Genomic DNA, 7,034 nt, shown 5'->3' on the forward strand with positions numbered 1-7,034 from the left:
ATCGATTTTTCCCTTATCCACGGCCACTCCTTCTTTACTGACTATATGACCCAGATAATTGACTTTACCTTGAAATAGCTGGCACTTCTTGGGGTTTAGCATCAATTGGGCAGCTTTAAGTCGATTAAAAACGTTTTCTAAATTCCTCAAATGATCTTCGAATGTCTCCCCCAAGACGATTATGTCATCTAAATAAACCAGGCATGTTTTCCAAGATAACCCTCTCAACACATTTTCCATAAGCCTCTCAAATGTCGCAGGAGCATTACAAAGTCCAAATGGCATAACGTTGAATTGCCACAATCCAGATCCTGTGGTGAAGGCTGTCTTTTCTTTATCGACTGGGTCCATTTCTACCTGCCAGTATCCAGACTTCAAATCTAAAGTAGAAAACAATTTACTTCCAGCCAATGTGTCCAATGTGTCATCGATCCGAGGCAGAGGATAACTATCTTTCTTGGTAACGTTGTTCAGCAAACGGTAATCCACACAGAACCTCGTCGTTCCGTCTTTCTTCTTAACCAGGACCACCGGAGAGACCCATGGACTCGTAGAAGGTTCTATCACCCCGTCTTTCTTCATTTCCTGAACAATCGTTTCAGCTTCCTCTCTCTTCGCCTGTGGTAATCGTCGAGCTGTTTGACGAATTGGCTTAGCATTACCAGTATCAATTTTATGCTTAACAACGGTAGTTCTTCCCGTCTTTCGTCCTTTCGGTACGAAAATATCACGATACTGCCGAAGAAATTCCCTTAATTTCCTTTTCTCCATCTGATTTAGAGACTGTCCTGCAACTGCAACCATTTGGTCGAATTTGTCGTTGGAATTATCAGATGTTGTCGCCTGACGAATTATGGATGTCACAGGTACACAAGTTCCTACTTTTGTCTCTTTCTTTATGGTCACTGGGTAGTCGTTGACATTGATAAGTCTCACAGGAATTTCTTTAGCCGAAGTCACCAATTCCTTTCCAATTATGATTCCACGGCCAACCTCATCGTCGTGGTTCCAAGGCTCCATCATAACAGGTCTCCCTTCGTCTACAATTCCCTGTAGTCGCGCTACTATGATCGTTTCGCTTCTCGCAGGCACGACTGTATCTTCTGTAATGGCTGCTTGCACAGTGTTGTCATTATGTGGATGGAGAAATACCTCCTCGTTGCCAACTTTGATTACCTTATTCTTAAAATCCAATTGGAATCCATGCATATTCATTACGTCCATTCCTAATATAACATCCTCTTCGATGTCAGCAACTATAACAGTATGGACAAACTTTTCTGCCCCAATTCCCAATTGTACCTGGATTTCTCCATGAATGTTGGCATTTTCACCTGTAGCGGTCCGAAGTCGTAACCTCGTTGGTAACAGTTTCTTTCGGCTGTTTATAACTGTCGGGCGTATAATGGTTCTGGTCGCTCCGGTATCCACCAACAACGTATGCTTTTTACCATTTATGTCTCCATCTACATATACACTATCTTCACGACATTTCAAAGAAGCTATTAGTATAAGAGGGTCTTTGGAAGAGTTCCGGGTCGAAGCTGCCCCCCTAAGGTTGACTCGTTCTGGTTTTCCTGATGGTGAGTTTCTTGATTTTATGGTCTTCTTTTTCTTGCATGTCATGCTTTTCATCAAATTAAAGAGCTGGTCAAGTTTATCTTCATCTCCTTCCTCTTTTACAGTCCTAACTTTATTGTAACCGCCAGAGGCCTGCGTAGCTGACTCGTATTCGAGGGCGGCGGATAGGACATCAACCAGCGTCTTGTGACGAGCTAATCGCAGTGTTCTCTGCATTTCATGATCACGAAGACCATCAATAAACGTTTGAACGGCCAATTTTTCCATCATGTCTTCGGGAGCTGTTGGATAAGCATATCGTACTAATCTGGCAATATCTACCTCATATTCTTGAAGAGCCTCATCTTTCTTCTGTCTACGATTTTTAAGCTGTGACTGATATACATGCTCCAAATGTTCGTGGCCATATCGCATATTTAACCTCTTCTTCAGTTGTTCGAAATCATCGGTCTCCTCTACGGCTATGGTCTGAAGCACATCTAAGGCATCTCCTCGAAGAGCGATAGTCAGGTTTACAGCCTTTTCTTTTTCAGACCACCCATTTGCTCTTGCGGCTGATTCGAACTGTTTCATGTAGTTGTTCCATGATGATTTTCCGTCGAAAGTTGGGACTTTAACATGAATAGAACCTCCACTTCCTTCAAATTTCGGCCGTGTCTCCAACTTAAATTTCGTCTCGTCTTCTTTTATCTCCACTGTAATCGGATTGTTACCTCTCTCTGCTGTCCCTGTTTCTTCCATCTTCCTTTCCATCTCTTTAATCTTTTCTTCGAAGGCCAACTTATCGGCAGCAACTTGGTTTTTTAACGAAGATATTCTATCGTCCAGGGCAGACATCTCAGAAGTGACTTTAGAGATTTCTGAAGAGATGTTAGCAGAAACTTTGCTTTCCAGGGAAGAAATCTCGTTAGAAACTTTGCTTTCTAAAGAAGCGATGTCGCCGGAAACTTTCGAAATATCGCCAGAAACTTTGTTCTCTAATGATGCGATATCACCGGAAACTTTGGCTACATCAGAAGAAACTTTCGAAATATCGTCAGAAACTTTGTTCTCCAATTTCGAAATCGACGAGATGACAGCATCTTCAAATATATAAGTCTCTGGATCTAGACCTTCTTCTAGCAAAGCGTTCTTTAGTCGTTGGACTAACTCAGCCTTTTTTCCGGTAGAAGCTAATTCTCTGTCTTCGAGATGTCTTCTTAAATTCGTCACTGTGAGCTCATAAATCGTAGCCATTTTCACAATTTATTTTACGTATTCACTTGTATTATTATTATAAGTCTAATTTATGTTCGATCTCACTTCTGGCACCATTTGTTGTGAATTTATTAAAAGGTTCAATATTTATAACACTTACGGATTTAATTTATTTCTTTATTTATATTAACTTATCTGACAATAATTTATTATATCCGTACGTACAAATTCGCGAGCGCGGGTCTTGAGTATTAACTGCCCTCCATATAAAAATGTTGTATTTATATACGAAATCCTGATATACTAGAACAGCATCGAAAGATCGAGAAGCTTAGCCGGCTCATTCACCATAATTTTGGTTCTAGACTTCCACCGAAATTTCTACAATAAAACAGAATAATTAGTCATAAAAGTTAGGCCAGTATATTTATCGTAACATTAGTATTTGACGGTGAAGATCAGGGAACTTTTCGATCTGCAGTCTGAAGGCGAGAATACAACCCGGACCTATGTTTTGTTTTTATAAATGAAAACAGTTAACCACTGGCAGCTTCACGTACAGTACTCCTAGATATACCACATAGCCAACATAGACCAGTTGTAATAGAAGTTGTCTTCAAAATACCAATAATATCATCTTTTCCTCGACCTAGGTGGAACTTTCAAAAAGCAGACTGGGCGATTTTTACTGAGAGATTAGACAAATGTCTGGGATGGATAACCCTAATACGTGCAAACTGCATGAGATTTGTTGGCGCGGTTATCTCTTTAGCGAAGAAAACTATACCCAGAGGATATCGTAAAGATTATGTCCCAGAATGGGATGAAAAAAGTGAGAAATTGTATCAAGAATACAACAAAAGCCATAAACAAGAAATTGCGGACGAACTTCTGCACAGTTTAGATGTTTGGATGCAGCCAGATGACAAAAATGGATGGAAACTGTGGAAAAATTAGACTTTAGTAAATCAAGCAGAAAAGAATGGTCTTTATTTGGAAAACTTGTTAGTAGCAGACACAACTAGAAACAAAGTACCAATAGTTCCCAAGAGAGTGGCCTCCCACATTATAACAACCTGAAGAACATCTAGAGATCGTGACCACACCACCAAGTAAAACAAGAACTAAAAATACTAAAGTCTAGATGCTCGCCTAGATGTGAATACTCTGACGAGTTTACTGCAGAAGAAATTATTTTAACAATATCAGAGATAAGGTCTGAAAAGGCACACGGCTCCGATAAAACGCATCCCGTATTTTTACACTACTGTGGCAAAAATGCTAGAAAATTGCTGGCTACTTTCTATAGGCAAATGATCAGCCCGAAAACTACCGACCAATTGCACTAATGAGCTGTGTCTATAAACTGTTGGAACGCTTAATCTACAACAGAATTAGTAGAAACATATTTAAATTGATACCTATTAAGCAAGCAGGGTTCAGACCTAACCGCAGCCGCACAGATCAGATTCTATCCCTAACAACACACATTGAAGTAGGTTTTCAAAGAAAGCAAAAAACATCCGTTGCTTTCATTGACCTATCAGCTGCATACGATACTGTCTGGAGACAATGTGTGTACCCGTGTCATCCGTGCCATCCTATGTCAAAAGGTAACTAAACTCACTGATAGCATGCTCAGCGACAGATCTTTTCAAGTCACAATAAGCAACTTTAAAAGTGTCCAAATGAGGCTCAGTAACGGACTGCCACAGGGATCAGTTTTGGTACCATTAATGATTAATTTATACATCGCGGACCTACCTGGGACAACTTCGCAGAAATTTGGCTACGCTGACGACTGGGCCATTCCAGCAAGACATAATAACATGGATATTACAGAAACAATACTAACGGATGATCTTGCCGTTATGGGAGAACACTTTCGCAAATGGACGCTACGGCCCAATGCAACGAAAACCGAAGTGTGCTGTTTCCATCTGAATAATGCTCAAGTCAACAAAAAACTCTCCATTCACTTCGAAAACAGACTGCTTACTCATAACTTAACACCAAAATATCTTGGAGTGACTCCTGATAGAATACTAGAAGTTTTAAAAAAAACACTTACAAAGAACGGCAGTAAAACTGAAAACGCGAAATAATAGAAATAAATAGTCCAAAAGCTATGTGCCATCACATGAGAGTCCTCAGCCTCATACATTAGATCTTTGTTTGTAATATCCCATGTAACGTTTTGTATTGATTTTTAATTATGTGTTCTTATTGTATGCTATACGGTAAATAAATAAATAAATTTAAGCTATTTTTAGACGATGGAATTTCTGGAATTATAACCACTTGTACGAATACCTTTATGGACAAAGTGAGAGAAAATTTTTCTCGTGAAAGAGATTTAAGACATTTTGACACTGTTGCAATAAAAGCTTTTATTTGAGAAAATTATAGAGAAAAAGCTAACATATGTTGGAACAATTCGCCAAAATAGAAAAGAAATACCAAAAAAACCGTTACCCAGAAAAAAAAGAAAACCATTGACATAAATTTTTGGTTTTCACAATGATTGTGCAATAGTATTATATTGTACTAAGCTCTCAACAGTGGTTCTGTTGAGACAAACAGAAACCTGAGATAGTGTCGTTCTATAATATGACAAAGGTAGGCGTTCATCTTGTTGATCAAGTCTGTGTATAAATAACGTCGCTAGCCATACTAGAGATAGATTATGGTAACACTATTTTGAATATAGCCGCCATTAACTCTTTATACATTTATACGTTCCATGGCGTTAAATAAAAAGGTGGGGAGTTCTGGTTTTTTGAAAGAGTTAAGTTGGCAGCTAAAAAACTCCACATTTTAAACCGTCCTACAATTCAGGATCTTCCAAGAGAAACTTGTTGGTGTGCAAAATGATTTATAAATGCTACAGAACCTAAGCTTCACTATGCACTTATGGTATCGTCATGTGGGAGATGCCATGAATGTGGACGAGGACGTTACCGAACAACTTAAAGATGGTAAATAAAGTGCCGCAATTGGTCATGCGTTGACTACTTAAAAGACATTTGTAACCAATGTCTAGATGACTGATAACATTTCTTGTTTACGTTTTTCGAAGATTTTTAATGGAAATAGTGTATTATTTTTAACTATATGAATAAAAATTGGTTAATGTAACTAGTATGTTACACTAGTATGAGAATATATAACACCCTGACAAGAAGTATCCTGACATATGGGTCCGAAAACTGGACAATAAACAAGAGAAATAGAGGTAGAATAAGAGCAGTAGAAATGGAGTTCCTGAGGAGAAGCTGTAGACTTACAAAAAGAGACAGAATTGAAAACGCAGAGATTAAGCGGAGAATGGGAGTGCAATCAGACATAATCGACTATATAGAGGAGAAGAGACTATCCTGGTACGGCCACGTCAGAAGAGCGGACAGAGGACGCTGGACAAACAAAATCACAGAATGGAGCCCGATTGGAAGAAGAAAGAGAGGAAGACCCCGAAGGTCATTCAGAGATGAAATCGACGAGGCTATGGAGAAAAGAACCCTGCGAGATGGAGACTGGAATGACAGGGAAAATTGGAGAAAACGGTTGAGTGAAGGAAGACAGTGAAAACTGTGGAAATCCTTAGTAGTAGTAGTAACTAGTATGTACTAATTTTTGATCCTATTTTATTTAAAAACATCTCTTTTACAAAAATACAACAACTTACATGATGACACCCATATTCCACGCTCCCAACTACGTCATATCAAAACATGCGCCATAATAATTAATATTGCTTTGCATGGAATGAAATGAAAGGCAGAATTTACAAAACGATGGTCATCAGACCAATAATGATATACGCGGCAGAAACAGGCCTGATACAGAGAGGACAAAAAGGATGTTAGAAACATCAGAGATAAAACATTTATGGTAAGATACTATGGGACAGAGCTAAAAGTACAGGTATACGACGTAGATGCAAGGTGGAGAACATCAAGAACTGGGTAAGAAATATAAAATTAGAATGACAATAAATAAGAATTATAGAGTCTTATAAGCCGAATGACAACAAATAGAGTAGTAAAGATGGCGAGAGACGGGATGGAACGACAACTTATTGGAGTCACATTGAAAAACAGACGGAGTCATGTGTACATAAAAAGAGGAAGAGCTTTGGATGGAGAGTTTAATAATAAGATATTATTTATATAATTCTATTATAAGCTATTATCTATAACAGTATGTAATATAAGACATTATCTATTATATAAGTTTCTAAAAAGCAAGCTCACAGT

The sequence above is a fragment of the Diabrotica undecimpunctata genome, chromosome 2 (genome assembly GCF_040954645.1).
Source record: "Diabrotica undecimpunctata isolate CICGRU chromosome 2, icDiaUnde3, whole genome shotgun sequence".
Lineage (NCBI taxonomy): Eukaryota > Metazoa > Arthropoda > Insecta > Coleoptera > Chrysomelidae > Diabrotica > Diabrotica undecimpunctata.